The sequence below is a fragment of the Mytilus edulis genome, chromosome 3 (genome assembly GCF_963676685.1).
Source record: "Mytilus edulis chromosome 3, xbMytEdul2.2, whole genome shotgun sequence".
Taxonomy (NCBI): Eukaryota; Metazoa; Mollusca; class Bivalvia; order Mytilida; family Mytilidae; genus Mytilus; species Mytilus edulis.
Genome location: NC_092346.1, coordinates 20,196,823 through 20,216,154, shown reverse-complemented (window position 1 = coordinate 20,216,154; position 19,332 = coordinate 20,196,823). Strand labels below are relative to the sequence as shown.

General features: G+C 33.9%; 1 long non-coding RNA gene across 2 annotated transcripts; it reads right to left on the bottom strand.

The window, feature by feature from the left end:
• Positions 1-6,705: 6,705 nt before the first annotated feature.
• LOC139515998 (uncharacterized) lies at positions 6,706-18,258 on the bottom strand. Of its 2 annotated transcripts, none has more exons than XR_011662891.1 (3): positions 17,979-18,258; positions 16,793-16,900; positions 6,706-6,864 (listed from the first exon to the last, which is right to left on the bottom strand). It is a non-coding gene; the product is annotated as an uncharacterized lncRNA (long non-coding RNA). The 2 variants fall into 2 exon arrangements; XR_011662890.1 differs by having other exon boundaries at positions 18,013-18,253.
• Between the last annotated feature and the right edge of the window lie 1,074 nt (positions 18,259-19,332).

Sequence of the window (19,332 nt, the reverse complement as noted above, 5' to 3'; positions counted from 1 at the left end):
TGCTTAACGTCCAGTGGCAAATAATTCATGAATGTTTAGAACACGTTACCATAAATACAATAGGTATAGGTCTTGTAAAAGAGGCCACCCCGCGGGATAAAGGGTATATTGGATAGGAACATAAATTTTGCCTTGCAATAGGCTAAAATGTGTTGTGTATAACTATATAAGTACAGTAGACTAATTTATCTAATAATTATTATAGTCAATACAATTTTTTGTGTTTCTGTATAATTAATGAATCCTCCTGATCATCTTTCTTCCTTAAGCATTTAGTAATCTTCATCATAATTTTATGTTAAGGACTATATAGACATAAAACTTGTTTGATTGGACCGTATGCTAAGAGCCGGCCACCTACAGAGCCAGAATCATCTCATTTATACCGGTTCAAACCGGTTCTTGTTTCTCTGCACGGACATAATTCTTGCACGTGCACAAACAAACAAAAAATGCTACTGCAATTATATACTGTAACAGTCGTATTTGTTTGTATTCCTTTATAATTTTTTTTATAGTTTAACATCCCATAATTCTTAATTCCTTATATTTAAGCAGCCTATATTTCTCTATTCGATGTATTTTACCAGTCCCTATTTCACTATTCTTTATATTTATTTTGGTCATATTTCTTTATTCTTTATTTTTCTCGCCCATATCATTCTTTATTTATTTTTTCGTCCATTATTCTCTATTCTGTGAACCCAATCCAAACTCCTTGTATATAAATATTGATTGATTAAATATATTATCCGTGTAATTTTTGAAGATAAAAACCAACTACGACCGTGGAATTTTCAAATATATAGTTAAGATTATGTTAAATGAGAAACAATTTTAAATGACCAGACGTGGTTTTAGTTAATCATTTGGGTTGAAATCCTAATCATATGATAGTAATTATATGTGGTTAAGGTTTATGTACCCTTCTGTAGCCATTTTTGTACTAATTTTTCAAACCTAAATTGTATCAAAACTAAAGATGTAATAAATAATAGAGATAGGCCATTTAGTACATGTTCCAAGGGGAAACTTGATGCAAAGCATTATTTTTTACTGTTTCATTGCATTTGATAGAAAAAGAGGACTTTGTGGCAAAGAAATCAAGATTTTTATAGAAAATCCACAGCCTTTAATACAGAGATTTTTGTTATAAAATTTGAAACATAAATTACTCACTTGATTTTCTATGATGTGCTAGTGTTTATGTTTTACAAAAAGTTCTAAGTAACCTGTAAATTCCAAAACACCTCGTGCTGAGTCACTAAAGTCGAGCACACCCTAAAAGGTGTACTTGATTTGGCCATATTTATACTTGTCTTAACCAATAACTACATTTATAAACTTGTTTTAATGAAATCAATGCTAGCACTGCATGCAATAATCCTATATCTATCAGTCATCAAATTGCCAAATATGAGAGTACAAGGATAAAGGCTGTGGATTTTCTATAAAAATCTTGATTTATTTGCCACAAAGTCCTCTTTTTCTATTAAATGCCATGGAACAGTAAAAAATAATGCTTTGCATCAAGTTTCCCCTTGGAATATGTACAAAATGGCCTATCTCTATTATTCATTTTGTCTGTAGTTTTGATACAATTGAAGTTTGAAAAGTTCGTACAAAAATGGCTACAGAAGGGTACATAAACCTTAAAATGAGTTGGAATGCAATACTACTCAATGTTTACGGTTGTCATGCTTATCTAAAAGATAAAGATAATTATTTAATGTCACAGACTATATTTTTATAATTGGTGTCCGTTAATTAGAACCAAATAAAAAAGTGTACACCTGTAAACATGTTATTGAAAGAAAGTGTATAAAGATACTTATTTTTAATCACCAGATGTGCTTTATCTCTTAATCTAATTATTTGAGATGTCATGTTAAACAGGACCATAGGATATTAAGTGGTTCAAATAAGTCGGAAAGCTACGGACGCCCATAGGACCTCCCACAAATATAATTTGAATTCGAAATCACGAATTTAAATCGTTATTACGAATTTTATAATTCGTTACTGGTATAACATTAAGGTATAGCGTCCAAGCCCAAATATGGCGTCGGTGTCTCGATGTCCGAATCATACGGTCCAACCTCAAATTCGCGTCCCGATTTCATGGTCGACCATGGCGTCCGCGTTAAGGCCCAAATATGGCGTCGGCATTCACACCCAGGTCCAAATATAGCGTCAGCGTCCGACGTCAACCTTTATGGGTTCATTCTGTCCCACAAACACTACTGACAACTCTCCACAAGAGACCAAAATGGCACAGATATTAACAACTATAGGTCACCCTACGGCCTTCAACAATGATCACAGCCCATACCGCATAGTCACCTATAACAAGTCCCGAAATGACAATGTGAAACAATTTAAACGAAAAAACTAACGACCTAATTTATATAAAAAAAATGAACGAAAAACAAATATGTAACATATAAACAAACGACAACCACTGAATTATAGTCTCCTAACTTGGGACAGGCACATACATAGAGAATGTGGGGGGTTAAACATGTTAGTGGGATCCCAAACCTGCAATAACCTGGGACTTTGGTGTAACAGTACAACATAAGAACGAACTTTAAAAATCAGTTGAAAAAGGCTTACTCATCAGATGGAAAATAATACAAATATATAAGATCCATACAATACATACAGACCATATATCGAAACCAATATATACTAAGCATTCAGCCAATCAAACAAAATGCATCTTAGAACCAAAGATCATTTTCACACTGTATATGGGTTAGAGATCTTAAAACAGAGTTTTTTTGGACACTGTATATGGGTCAGAGATACAGTTTGTATACAGACTGTATATAAAAATTAGACCCATAGATAAAGCATACAGAAAATGCATACAGACTGTATATAAGAGCCACAGGTAGTGCACACACTTTATCTTGCAGTAACAGGCAAAACATACAGACTTTTATTTCAACTTGGAACAACTTACAATGCATACATACTGTATCTCTGATCCAAAGACAGTGTTAACCGACTAAATCTAAGATATACCGACAATAGAAGTATCTTAGACTCATAGTCAAAGCATATAAACAATGTATAAAGACTAAGAACGACGTACAATACATAAACTTAATTTAATTTACAACAAAGAAAATGCATACAGACTGTATCTGGGAAGCACAGACAATGCATTGACTGTGTGTAATCAAAGAACCTTTGTGAGCACGCTCACATACTTTACAGCCCGACATTGTCACTAAGCAAACACAATTTCAACAGATTATTTAGTTCAAACACGCATGAAATTCTGTTGTGTAATTTCAGAAGATATGCAGAAGTATATTTAGGCCGAAATTCTAAGTTCAGAAGGCATAGTTCCTAATTCCTAACAAGAGTACACACGTTGAAATTTCTCGCCTTATTTATGTTGATAGACCTAAATATAAAGTTTTACTACAATTATCACATAAACTTATTAATAACATGACCAGAGAAAATGAGATCAAGGTCATATGACCAAAATGAGGAATACATTTACACCTTACAATCATTCAATACAAATCAGGTCAAGGTCAGATGACACTTGGCACAAAAACTAAACACTGAACAATGAACCTCGAAAATGAGGTCAAGGTCAAATGAGACTTGCGAGACTGACATCATAAGATATTTCAACACCAAATAAAGTTGACCTAGTGCATATAGTATTAGAAAAAACGAACAAAACTCAAAAGCTTAACTTTGACCATTGAACCAAGGAAATGAGGTCAAGATCAGATGACACCTGCCAGTTGGACATGTACACCTTACAATCCTTCCATACACCAAATATACAAGACATATTTCATATAGTATCTGAGATATAGACTTGACCACCAAAAACTTAACCCTTTTCACTGATCCATGAAATGATGGCGAGGTCAAGTGAAAACTGTCTGATGGGCATGCTGATTAAGGTACGCAAATACTAAACATAGTTACCCATAATATGAGAGAAATTACAAAAACTCTTAACTTTTTTTCAAGTAGTCACTGAACCATGAAAATGAGTTCAAGGACAATGGACATGTGACAGACGGAAACTTCCAAACTTAAGGCATCTGTATTTAAAGTATGGAGCATCCAGGTCGTTCGCCGTCTAAAATATAAAGCTTTTAAGAAGTGAACTAACGCTGTCGCCGCCGCCGCCGCCGGATCACCATTCCTATGTCGAGCTTTCTGCGACAAAAGTCGCAAGCTCGACAAAAACAAGAATGTGTCCATCGTACACCGTTCCCCACTTGCCCTATCATTTTCTTTGTTCAGTGGACCGTGAAATAGGGGAAAAAAACCTTCTTTGGCATTAAGCTAAGAAAAAAACATATTATTGGAAACATATGTACTAAGTTTCAAGTTTATTGGACCTGACCTTCAACAAAAACTACCTTGACCAAAACATTTAACCTGAAGCGAGAAAACGGACGAAGGAGCAGACGCATAGACCGGAAAACTAATGCCCATTTACTATCATAGGTGGGGCATAAAAAAATTAATCATGATTTTCTGCCAATATGCACATTTACATAGCATGTCCTAACTATCTAAAAAATTCATGAAACTCTGTTGTGGTCTTTAGACAGATTTTATGACAAACTGTTGTAGGAGTATATAGAAAATCAATGAATTGATAATTTCATAATTTCCTCATTATCTACAAAAATTTATAAAACTCTGTTATGTGGTTTCAGAGGAGTTGCAATAACGAGAACAGGACTGACAGACCGATGGATCAAAAACATTGTACCATAAAGAACTTTGTTTGGTTTGGTATAATAAAGGGTCTGCTAAATAATGTAAGGCTGAGATAAATTAGTCATTTGGTCACACCAGTTTTTTGGCGAGGTTCGTTTTGTTCAGTCTGTGATGTTCTTTGTTGTGTTTTGCATTCTGTTGTTGGTTTTTTAATCTTTCTCTTTTTTTTGCCGTGGTTTTGTCAGTTTATTATTGACTTATGTGTTTGAATAAGCCTTTAGTATCTTTCGCCTCTCTCTTCGGTCAATTTGATTATGTGGGACATACAGATTTAGACCCAAACTTGTCTCTGATTGTTTCGTGATTATTGCAGATGTAAATCATACTATAAAATTGAGTATGGAAATGGGGAATGTGTCAAGGAGACAACAACCCGACCATAGAGCAGACAACAGCCGAAGGCCAAAGATAGATCTTCAATGTAGCGAGAAACTCCCGCACACGGAGGTGTCCGTCAGCTGGCCCCTAAACAAATATGTATACTAGTTCAGTGATAATGGACGTCATACTAAGCTCCGAATTATACACAAGAAACTAAAATTATAAATCATACAAGACTAACAAAGGTCAGAGGCTCCTAACTTGGGACAGGCGCAAAATTGCGGCGGGATTAAACATGTTTTTTGAGATCTCAACCCTCCCCTATACCTGTAGCCAATGAAGAAAAAACAAACGCGAAACAATACGCATAGTAAAACACAGTTTAAGAGAAGTCCGAGTCTGATGTCAGAATATGAAACAAAAGAAAATAAACAAAATGACAATAATACATAAATAACAACAGACTACTAGCAGTTATTGACATGCCAGAACCAGACCTTAATTAAACTGATTGAAAGATTATGTCTTCATCATATGAATATCAGGCACAATCCCTCCTGTTAAGGGTTTAGTATTATACCGTCATGAAATATACAACCCTCTTATGTACAATATCATTTGATCAACACCTATTTACAAGGGTCTATTTTATATGATTTTTCTCATTGTTGAAGGCTGTATGGTTGCATATAACTGCTTACATCCACTTTATTTGAACTTCAGTGGATACATGTAGGCGTCTCATTGGCAATCATACCACATCTCCGTATTTTTACAGTATTGTATCAGTACTGTTACCTAATAACAGGACAAAACAAGACAGCAATTTGACAAAACTAAAGACATACATACTTGATTTTACTTCTCTAAAGATATAAACAAAATTTTCATAGTTCGTATCTGAACATGTACACAGCCATGGGAATTTTAAGGGACTATATTTCAGTGTGCATATATTTAGTAGCTAATCTGGCTACTTCCTGTTTATCAGACCGGTACCTTAGAAAAGAATTGTGACAATATATCCAATCTTTTCAAAAACCAAAGACTAACGTCACTAGGAGCAGCAGTTAGTTGTCATAGATACTCTAGATAGAAAGATAATCTGCCACTTTTATAAAAGGGACTACACATAGTTTTTGAAAGGGTATAATCGGTTTATGCCGAAATTACTTTCTTTAGTCCAGAAACTCATTTGTGCTAAATGGTAATCTCCACCCACATTTAGGACTGGCAGTTATTTGTAGTTTTTATCAACAGCTTGCACTTTTTCTAAATTATATCTGCTTCTTTTAAGACTGACCAAAACTGTTTTTTTACCATTGTGGTTTGATTAAGGTAGTGTATATCAAACAGCTGTTGGAAATATTTTGGACAACCCTCTTATTTACAATATCATTTGATCAACACCTAGTGGTCTTTGGTGGTATCTCGCATAACATTAATAAGGTCTTTTTTAAAAGGCAACTTGAAATTATTGGTCCCATATTTATGTGCTATAGCAAATGTATGGGCTGCTGATCTGCAATATTGCAATATATGATAGCAATATATTCTTATGTTTTCAATGACCCCTTATTTCTTCACTCCACTTTATAAGAAAGAAATAAATGTTATTCCATATTTTATTGTTTTTTTTAAAGGTATCATAATTTAGACATAAAGACAAAACTAAGCACAGTGAAAAAAGTCTACTCTGTCCTGTAAAGTTTGAGATGTTTTTGTTGTTCAATCTTTATCACTTGTATGGAAACACTAAATCTTGATAACCTACAACAGAAATATTATCACTTTTATTTCAATTCAATTGTTGCAGTTATCATGCATGTAATAGAGAAAATGATAAATTAGAGGCTTCAATGAGCCTGTGTCACTCACATGATACTTTTATTTACAATTGATGCATGATACAGAAATTGTCCATACCAACCGTCAGTGTTTACCATACAATACAGTACTTCTATACACTGTCTGTATACAGTATTTGTCGGATTTTGTCCATACCTATCGTCGATGTTTGACATAAAATACAATACTCCTATATACCGTATATCAACAGTATTTGTCTATACCTACCGTCGGTGGTTAACATACAATACATTCCTCCTATATACCGTCTATCAACAGTATTTGTCTATACCTACCGTCAGTGGTTAACATACGATATAGCACTCCTTTGCACCATCCATCAACAGTATTTGTCTATACCTACCGTCGGTGGTTAACATGCAATATAGTGCTCCTATATACCGTCTATCAACAGTATTTGTCTATACCAACCGTCGGTGGTTAACATACAATATAGTGCTCCTATATACCGTCTATCAACAGTATTTGTCTATACCAACCGTCGGTGGTTAACATACAATATAGTGCTCCTATATACCGTCTATCAACAGTATTTGTCTATACCTAACGTCAGTGGTTAACATGCAATATAGTGCTCCTATATACCGTCTATAAACAGTATATGTCTATACCTACCGTCGGTGGTTAACATACAATATAGTGCTCCCATAAACCGTCTATCAACAGTATTTGTCTATACCTACTGTCAGTAGTTAACATACAATATAGTGCTTCTATATACTGTCTATCAACAGTATTTTGCTATACCTACCGTCGGTGGTTAACATACAATATAGTGCTCCTATATACCGTCTATCAACAGTATTTGTCTATACCTACCGTCGGTGGTTAACATACAATATAGTGCTCCCATATACCGTCTATCAACAGTATTTGTCTATACCTACTGTCGGTAGTTAACATACAATATAGTGCTTCTATATACCGTCTATCAATAGTATTTTGCTATACCTATCGTCAGTGGTTAACATGCAATATAGTGCTCCTATATACCGTCTATAAACAGTATATATCTATACCTACCGTCGGTGGTTAACATACAATATAGTGCTCCCATAAACCGTCTATCAACAGTATTTGTCTATACCTACTGTCGGTAGTTAACATACAATATAGTGCTCCTATATACCGTCTATCAACAGTATTTTGCTATACCTACCGTCGGTGGTTAACATACAATATAGTGCTCCTATATACCGTCTATCAACAGTATTTGTCTATACCTACCGTCGGTGGTTAACATACAATATAGTGATCCCATATACCGTCTATCAACAGTATTTGTCTATACCTACTGTCGGTAGTTAACATACAATATAGTGCTCCTATATACCGTCTATCAACAGTATTTGTCTATACCTACCGTCGGTAGTTAACATACAATATAGTGCTCCTATATGCAGTCTATCATTAGTATTTGTCTATACCTACCGTCGGTGGTTAACATACAATATAGTGCTCCCATATACCGTCTATCAACAGTATTTGTCTATACCTACTGTCGGTAGTTAACATACAATATAGTGCTCCTATATACCGTCTATCAACAGTATTTGTCTATACCTACCGTCGGTAGTTAACATACAATATATTGCTCCTATATACCGTCTATCAACAGTATTTGTCTAGACCTACCGTCGGTGGTTAACATACAATATAGTGCTCTTATATACCGTCTATCAACAGTATTTGTCTATACCTACCGTCGGTGGTTAACATACAATATAGTGCTCCCATAAACCGTCTATCAACAGTATTTGTCTATACCTACTGTCGGTAGTTAACATACAATATAGTGCTTCTATATACCGTCTATCAATAGTATTTTGCTATACCTATCGTCAGTGGTTAACATGCAATATAGTGCTCCTATATACCGTCTATAAACAGTATATATCTATACCTACCGTCGGTGGTTAACATACAATATAGTGCTCCCATAAACCGTCTATCAACAGTATTTGTCTATACCTACTGTCGGTAGTTAACATACAATATAGTGCTCCTATATACCGTCTATCAACAGTATTTTGCTATACCTACCGTCGGTGGTTAACATACAATATAGTGCTCCTATATACCGTCTATCAACAGTATTTGTCTATACCTACCGTCGGTGGTTAACATACAATATAGTGATCCCATATACCGTCTATCAACAGTATTTGTCTATACCTACTGTCGGTAGTTAACATACAATATAGTGCTCCTATATACCGTCTATCAACAGTATTTGTCTATACCTACCGTCGGTAGTTAACATACAATATAGTGCTCCTATATGCAGTCTATCATTAGTATTTGTCTATACCTACCGTCGGTGGTTAACATACAATATAGTGCTCCCATATACCGTCTATCAACAGTATTTGTCTATACCTACTGTCGGTAGTTAACATACAATATAGTGCTCCTATATACCGTCTATCAACAGTATTTGTCTATACCTACCGTCGGTAGTTAACATACAATATATTGCTCCTATATACCGTCTATCAACAGTATTTGTCTAGACCTACCGTCGGTGGTTAACATACAATATAGTGCTCTTATATACCGTCTATCAACAGTATTTGTCTATACCTACCGTCGGTGGTTAACATACAATATAGTGCTCCCATAAACCGTCTATCAACAGTATTTGTCTATACCTACTGTCGGTAGTTAACATACAATATAGTGCTCCTATATACCATCTATCAACAGTATATGTCTATACCTATCGTCGGTGGTTAACATACAATATAGTGCTTCTATATACCGTCTATCAATAGTATTTGTCTATACCTACCGTCGGTAGTTAACATACAATATAGTGCTCCTATATACCGTGTATCAACAGTATGTGTCTATACCTACTGTCGGTAGTTAACATACAATATAGTGCTCCCATATACTGTCTATCAACAGTATTTATCTATACCTACCGTCGGTAGTTAACATACAATATAGTGCTCCTATATACCATCTATCAACAGTACTTGTCTATACCTACCGTCGGTGGTTAACATACAATATAGTGCTCCTATATACCGTCTATCAACAGTATTTGTCTATACCTACTGTCGGTAGTTAACATACAATATAGTGCTCCTATATACCGTTTATCAACAGTATTTGTCTATACCTACTGTCGGTAGTTAACATACAATATAGTGCTCCTATATACCGTTTATCAACAGTATTTGTCTATACCTACCGTCGCTGGTTAACATACAATATAGTGCTCTTTGATATCGTCTATCAACAGTATCTGTCTATACCTACTGTCGGTAGTTGCTCCTATATACCGTCTATCACCAGTATTTGTCTATACCTACCGTCGGTGCTTAACATAAGATATAGTGCTCGTATATACCGTCTATCAACAGTATTTTTCTATACCTACCGTCAGTGGTTAACATACAATATAGTGCTCCTATATACCGTCTATCACCAGTATTTGTCTATACCTACCGTCGGTGGTTAACATACAATATAAAGCTCCCATATACCGTTTATCAACAGTATTTGTCTATACCTACTGTCGGTAGTTAACATACAATATAGTGCTCCTATATACCATCTATCAACAGTATATGTCTATACCTACCGTCGGTGGATAACATACAATATAATGCTCCCATATACCGTCTATCAACAGTATTTGTCTATACCTACTGTCGGTAGTTAACATACAATATAGTGCTTCTATATACCGTCTATCAACAGTATTTGTCTATACCTACCGTCGGTGGTTTACGTACAATATAGTGCTCCTATATACCGTCTAGTAACAGTATGTGTCTATACCTACTGTCGGTAGTTAACATACAATATAGTGCTCCTATATACCGTCTATCAACAGTATTTGTCTATACCTACCGTCGGTAGTTAACATACAATATAGTGCTCCTATATACCATCTATCAACAGTATTTGTCTATACCTACCGTCGGAGGTTTACATACAATATAGTGCTCCTATGTACCATCTATCAACAGTATTTGTCTATACCTACCGTCGGTGGTTAACATACAATATAGTGCTCCTATATACCATCTATCAACAGTATTTGTCTATACCTACCGTCGGTGGTTAACATACAATATAGTGGTCCTATATACCGTCTATAAACAGTATCTGTCTATACCTACTGTCGGTAGTTAACATACAATATAGTGCTCCTATATACCGTCTATCAACAGTATTTGTCTATACCTACTGTCGGTAGTTAACATACAATATAGTGCTCCTATATACTGTCTATCAACAGTATTTGTCTATATCTGCCGTCGGTGGTTAACATACAATATAGTGCTCCTATATACCGTCTATCAACAGTATTTGTTTATACCTACCGTCGGTGGTTAACATACAATATAGTGCTCCTATATACCGTCTATCACCAGTATTTGTCTATACCTACCGTCAGTGGTTAACATAGAATATAGTGCTCCTATATACTGTCTATCACCAGTATTTGTCTATACCTACCGTCGGTGGTTAACATGGAATATAGTGCTCCTATATACTGTCTATCAACAGTATTTGTTTATACCTACTGTCGGAGGTTAACATAGAATATAGTGCTTCTATATACCGTCTATCAACAGTATGCGTCTATACCTACTGTCGGTAGTTAACATACAATATAGTGCTCCTATATACTGTCTATCAACAGTATTTATCTATACCTACCGTCGGTAGTGAACATACAATATAGTGCTCCTATATACCATCTATCAACAGTACTTGTCTATACCTACCGTCGGTGGTTAACATACAATATAGTGCTCCTATATACCGTCTATCAACAGTATTTGTCTATACCTACTGTCGGTAGTTAACATACAATATAGTGCTCCTATATACCGTTTATCAACAGTATTTGTCTATACCTACTGTCGGTAGTTAACATACAATATAGTGCTCCTATATACCGTTTATCAACAGTATTTGTCTATACCTACCGTCGCTGGTTAACATACAATATAGTGCTCTTTGATACCGTCTATCAACAGTATCTGTCTATACCTACTGTCGGTAGTTGCTCGTATATACCGTCTATCACCAGTATTTGTCTATACCTACCGTCGGTGCTTAACATAAGATATAGTGCTCCTATATACCGTCTATCAACAGTATTTTTCTATACCTACCGTCAGTGATTAACATACAATATAGTGCTCCTATATACCGTCTATCACCAGTATTTGTCTATACCTACCGTCGGTGGTTAACATACAATATAAAGCTCCCATATACCGTTTATCAACAGTATTTGTCTATACCTACTGTCGGTAGTTAACATACAATATAGTGCTCCTATATACCATCTATCAACAGTATATGTCTATACCTACCGTCGGTGGATAACATACAATATAATGCTCCCATATACCGTCTATCAACAGTATTTGTCTATACCTACTGTCGGTAGTTAACATACAATATAGTGCTTCTATATACCGTCTATCAACAGTATTTGTCTATACCTACCGTCGGTGGTTAACATACAATATAGTGCTCCTACAATGTATATGCCGTCTATCAACAGTATTTGTCTATACCTACCGTCGGTGGTTAACATACAATATAATGCTCCCATATACTGCTATCAACAGTATTTGTCTATACCTACTGTCGGTAGTTAACATACAATATAGTGCTCCTATATACCGTCTATCAACAGTATTTGTCTATACCTACTGTCGGTAGTTAACATACAATATAGTACTCCTATATACCGTCTATCAACAGTATTTGTCTATACCTACCGTCGGTGCTTAATATACAATATAGTGCTCCCATATACCGTTGATGTCTATCAACAGTATTTGTCTATACCTACTGTCGGTAGTTAACATACAATATAGTGCTCCTATATACCATCTATCAACAGTATATGTCTATACCTACCGTCGGTGGTTAACATACAATATAGTGCTCCCATATACCGTCTATCAACAGTATTTGTCTATACCTACCGTCGGTGGTTAACATACAATATAGTGCTCCTATATACCGTCTAGTAACAGTATGTGTCTATACCTACTGTCGGTAGTTAACATACAATATAGTGCTCCTATATACCGTCTATCAACAGTATTTGTCTATACCTACCGTCGGTAGTTAACATACAATATAGTGCTCCTATATACCATCTATCAACAGTATTTGTCTATACCTACTGTCGGTAGTTAACATACAATATAGTGCTCCTATATACCGTCTATCAACAGTATTTGTCTATACCTACTGTCGGTAGTTAACATACAATATAGTGCTCCTTTATACCGTCTATCAACAGTATTTGTCTATACCTACTGTCGGTAGTTAACATACAATATAGTGCTCCTATATACCGTCTATCAACAGTATTTGTCTATATCTGCCGTCGGTGGTTAACATACAATATAGTGCTCCTATATACCGTATTTCAACAGTATTTGTTTATACCTACCGTCGGTGGTTAACATACAATATAGTGGTCCTATATACCGTCTATCAACAGTATCTGTCTATACCTACTGTCGGTAGTTAACATACAATATAGTGCTCCTATCAGGCATGGGGTAATCGTAATCAGTAATCGTAATCAGCTGTAATCGATTACATTTTGCAGTGTAATCCTATGTAATCAGTAATCATGCCATTTCTGATTACAAGTAATCATAATGTAATCGATTACATGGCAAAAAACAGGTGTAATCATGATTACTTTTAGATTACTTTAAGATTACATTCATAAGATTACTTGATGATTACAAATCTTGTATAAATATGACAATAGTTTTCGATAGACAAGATGAAAATAAGAAAATGTAAAGCTTGAATGAAAAATCATGAAACTAGTAATCACAATGATGGGACCTTGTTTAATGTGATCATCTATATAACAAATTTGTTTCACCTAGTGTTTTATTTTGTTTTAACAGTTTACAAAAAGAAATTTACTGTCCAATATTTCTTTGTGAAATTTAGCTCTTTTGATACAAGAATATGCCTTGAAGGCATTTGTTTTCCTGGATTGAAAACTTCTGATATTAACTCCAATTTCATATTAGTTTACCCAATATTTTTACCAAAATACATTGAAATTCAAATGCAGAAAACATTTAGTTCCTATTTGACTTTGATTGTCAGCATAAATATATATAAGCCCACTTAATTCAAAACGGAAGTTAAAACCAGGTTTCGTTTATTGACAAAATTGAATGAATTTTCTATTTATTTTCTATAAATTTGTGTATAATATGTGCTTTCTTATTTTTATTCTTTATTAACTTTATTAGCCTTAAGGCTCACCAGTATAAACAAGTACATTTTGTACATGTACAGTGTATACCTATGGCATAAATATTGCAAACAATATGCATAGTAAACAATAGGTGACATCAGAAGTTTCATTAATACAATAAACTGTTGCTTAATATAAAGAGAAATGAATAATTTTTCCTTAGTTCAAAACTGTTTTGTGTTTTCACCTGACAATAATTCTATTAATTTCAATCAGATCAAGTATTAAAACTTTTCAAACAAATAATGACAATCAACCACTTTTAACTTTACTGATATTGTTATTAAGACAATAAAATTTTAATACCCAAGCCCACCCATTGTTTGTTTAAAAAAATGGAAGTAGTGATTAACACCTGTAAAAACATTAGTGGATGTGTCAATTATGTCCCAACAGACAATAAAACTACACTTAATTAATTTTTCCTTATTTTTATTTTTTTTGTTAATTAGGCAGTTGGTTACAATTTGTAGTTAAAAATAAAACTACATCTTTTACATAGAGAAAGGACACTTGTCTATAGCTATTTTATCAAATTACACATGTTACACTGTAACTGTAACTATCTTGTCTATAAATTCTTTTAAAAGATGAATAAATTAAGGCTTTTAAAAAAAATCACCAAAATAAGCGGATAAAAAGTTATACAAAAACTTTGATATAGCAATATACAATGTAATCATAAGTAATCTAAAGTAATCATGATTACAATAAAGAAAAGTAATCTAATGTAATCGATTACATATGAAATAGGGTGTAATTGTAATGTAATCGATTACATTTTATTACCAAAGTAATTGTAATTTAATCGATTACATTTTAAAGTAATCGACCCCATCCCTGGCTCCTATATACCATCTATCAACAGTATTTGTCTATACCTACCGTCGGTGGTTAACATACAATATAGTGGTCCTATATACCGTCTATCAACAGTATCTGTCTATACCTACTGTCGGTAGTTAACATACAATATAGTGCTCCTATATACCGTCTATCAACAGTATTTGTCTATACCTACTGTCGGTAGTTAACATACAATATAGTGCTCCTATATACCGTCTATCAACAGTATTTGTCTATATCTGCCGTCGGTGGTTAACATACAATATAGTGCTCCTATATACCGTATTTCAACAGTATTTGTTTATACCTACCGTCGGTGGTTAACATACAATATAGTGCTCCTATATACCGTCTATCACCAGTATTTGTCTATACCTACCGTCGGTGGTTAACATAAGATATAGTGGTCCTATATACCGTCTATCAACAGTATTTGGCTATACCTACCGTCAGTGGTTAACATAGAATATAGTGCTCCTATATACTGTCTATCACCAGTATTTGTCTATACCTACCGTCGGTGGTTAACATGGAATATAGTGCTCCTATATACCGTCTATCAACAGTATTTGTTTATACCTACTGTCGGAGGTTAACATAGAATATAGTGCTCCTATATACCAAGAGGGATAACGGATCTGCATCTAGAATTTATCAAGCTGCCCTTTTTTTGGATTTTTAAAATTCTTGTTATCCCTCAATTTTTACATTCATCCCAAATAATACAACAGTAGTCAGTTAGGGGCAGAACACCCATTGTATTATGTTTTCTTGCAGTTATATAAAAAAAAATGTATTTAAGAAAGATGGTATATTCTGGATGATATATTAGCACAACCTTGGTCAATTTGATTTCTCCAGTTACTTAGTGGGCTGTCAATTTTGAAACTAATATTTTTTCACATGAAGAATTTTGTAATACTTTAATTTATTATCAAGTTTGGTTGAAAAGTCTGAATAGTTTCTGCTTTGTTCCAGTAATCAAACATTTTGTTTCATTTGCATCTATGAACATGTTATTCATTTTACACCACTCTTCAACCCTGTATAAATCTTCTTGAACATCATCATTTATATTTTCTAGATGTTTCCCCCTGATTTATGAATAGTGGTGTCATCAGCATATACAACGATATAGGTCTGTTTCACAATTTTTAATGCATAAGGGAAGGTCATTTATAAATAGCACAAACAATAGAGGACAAGGTATAGAACATTGGGGAACACCAAATTTTACATGTTGTTGTTCAGAGTTAACATTACAAATGTATACCTTTTGTAATTCAGGTACGACTTAAAAAAACTAACAGTAGTCTCACTAAATCCATACATGTCGAGCTTTAAACAAAGAAAGTCATATTCTACCAAATCAAAAGCTTTTTTTTTAAATCTTAATAAAATTGCTAGGTTTAAATTACCATCTTATATTTCTTGCAACCATGTGTCAATGATATTAAATAAATGTCAAGCTCAATCCAGTATATATTCCAAGTTATGGACAAATGATAATGCTATTAAAAATACCAAATCATAACCAGTGCTTTTCTCTTTTTCTATTTACGGTATATGACAAGGTAATAATGATTACTTTTTTCAACTATTTTCATACTTTTTTGTTTCCTCTGCTTTTGTATCAAGGGCATAATTGTTTATGGCAAACTAAGCATCTGCATAATCAAACTATTCCTAACTATACTCTACCTCAAATTCTGGAAACTGCAGAATTTTTGTCATAGCAGTCTTATGGTAGCTGAACTATTTCTATTTTTTGTAAATCTGGGTTAATAAGTCTTTTGTCATATTCTGGGGCTATAGAAAAAAAAACATTACAGAATTATCAAAATTATGTGTGTATAATGTTTGTGTACAGTCATTCAACTAAAAAAGGACAAAAATTATTTTTTTGTGTATAAATAAATAATTGTGATTTTAATGTCTTAATATTATAAAAAAAACTTCAAAAGATTAAATTTAAATTATAATCTAAACATGAAAGAGCACATATAAATCAACCTTTTACTCAGATTTATATCTAAAACCAGTTATAACTAGCTATAATATCTTTGACTTCACAAATATCATCATCTAATTTTACAAATCAGTATTTATTTGGTGGCACTTCCTGCACACTAAGTATGTTATGCCTTAGGTTTAATTTTGATGCAATCACATTTCAGAAGGTACATGTCTTGAACTGTTTTAATGAATAAATTACAGTTTTAAACTCAGTTTAGGCTGACCTGAGGTCAATAGTCTTAAACAATGTCATCAAACTATCAGTTTTACTGTAATATATTGATATTGTGACATTTATGGGAAAGAGCATATGAGTTAGTCATATTGGTCAATACAATGGAAAGTTTATAGCTGAGACTACTATAACACTATGTGTTATACTAGTAGTCTCAGTTTATAACTATGTTAATGTTAATTATATACATGACATAATAATTAAATCATTTAAAAAACTATTCCAAAGATTTCTCTCAAATCATGTTTACATTTTTTTAGAGAAGAGTCTGTCTGAAATATATTCAGGGGTAGTCCAAATAATTATGACTTCTTAAAAAACTATATTATGGGGAAAAAGGGGGGGTCTATTATGTTTTTTTTTCATACAGGAGGAAGACGTCAAAGCAAAAAAAAACCCCAACAAAAAAAATAAAATAATAGCCTGTCAAGACGTCCTTATATCATAATAATTTGGTCTAATTATTTTGGGATAATACATTTAACTTCCTTTGATGTCGGGGAGGGGATAAGTTTTGACGATTAATTATTCTTGAAACTAACAATAAATATTTCTTATTGTTACTTTGTTAAGCGAGCGCGATGTGTGGTTCTCGAGTTATTTAAAAAAGGGGGGGGGTTACTATATCAAATTTACCCAGTTTGGAGACAAGAAATATTTAAAATCTAACCATAAACTCCAATGTTCCTGCTTTTTTTAGCAGAACAAACACGATGGCATTCTCGTCTCTGTTATAATCAATAGTTAACTCATTTCTTCTTCCAGGTTATTTCTTAATCAATTATGATTATCAGCTGTCTATCTATTTACCATGTTTATGTTAAACTGGTCCGTAATTCCATCGTAGTGTATCGATAAGTGAACACAACAGGGATCCAGTTTATTAAACGTCTGTAAACCGAGGTATATGATATACAAGGTTCCTGAGTCAGTAACCGTAACTATCACCGTGCTTTGTGCGCATGCGCAATAAACACCAACAACAAGGATAAAACATGGTACACAGTTCCGTAATTTCGTATATTTTTCTTATCTTCATACTAAAAAGCTCCAAAAGTAGGCGTGCTTAGGTGCACTGGGCGGGTCTAAAAACCGACTCTCGGTGGTTAACGTCTCTCGATGGTTAACTTTAAGTGCCTACCGTTTTATTTTCAAACGGGACTTGAGTAGGGCTTACAGACAAATTTTCATTGACTTACACGATGTGCACTTAGTTGGATACAAATGGAATGATCATTTATATTTCGATAGAGTCCTCAGCATGGGTTTGCGATCAGCTGCTCATATTTGCCAGCGTGTTACAAATGCAGACGCAACGTCAGATATTGCTACCATTAATTGTAACAGAAAAATGACGTTAAATTGGAAACGGGCTTTATCTAATTCTTCCTACTTTTCTTTTTGGGTAAATGCAAAGTATAACACACAAGTATAAATGCCGTGAGAATCCAATCCAATATGATTTTATAATTAGCATAGGATATTCAATTTTACTGCTAGTAATTATGTGTTTTTGGAGGAATGTTGCTGCATTATATATATTCAACCCGAGTATGATATTATTCATGCAGTGATATACAATAGCTTATACTTATGATACTGAAGTTTTCTTACTTTTTGATCGTCTTATAGATGTGTATTTTTGTAATGTGTGCATCATTTCGTTTTTTTGAAAGCAGGACATTTAGATTTAGTGGAGGAAGGAACACGCGAATGCAGTTCATGCCGTCCCTAGCATATTACGCCTGTGGCGACGTCAAATAATGATAACGGACAAACTTGCAAGACATTTCCATTAATCCGTATTCTTTATAGATAACCCTGTTATCTTAATGCTATTTGGTGTACCAACTTCAACTTTAAAAGTACTTTTTATTGGTGTAGTTATCAAAGCCGAAAAATAATCTTCACGAAATCAAATCTAAGTTTTTTTGGCCGTAAAAGTTTTGTGAAGGCATGAAAGTTTAACTCGGACATTTCCGCAAGACAT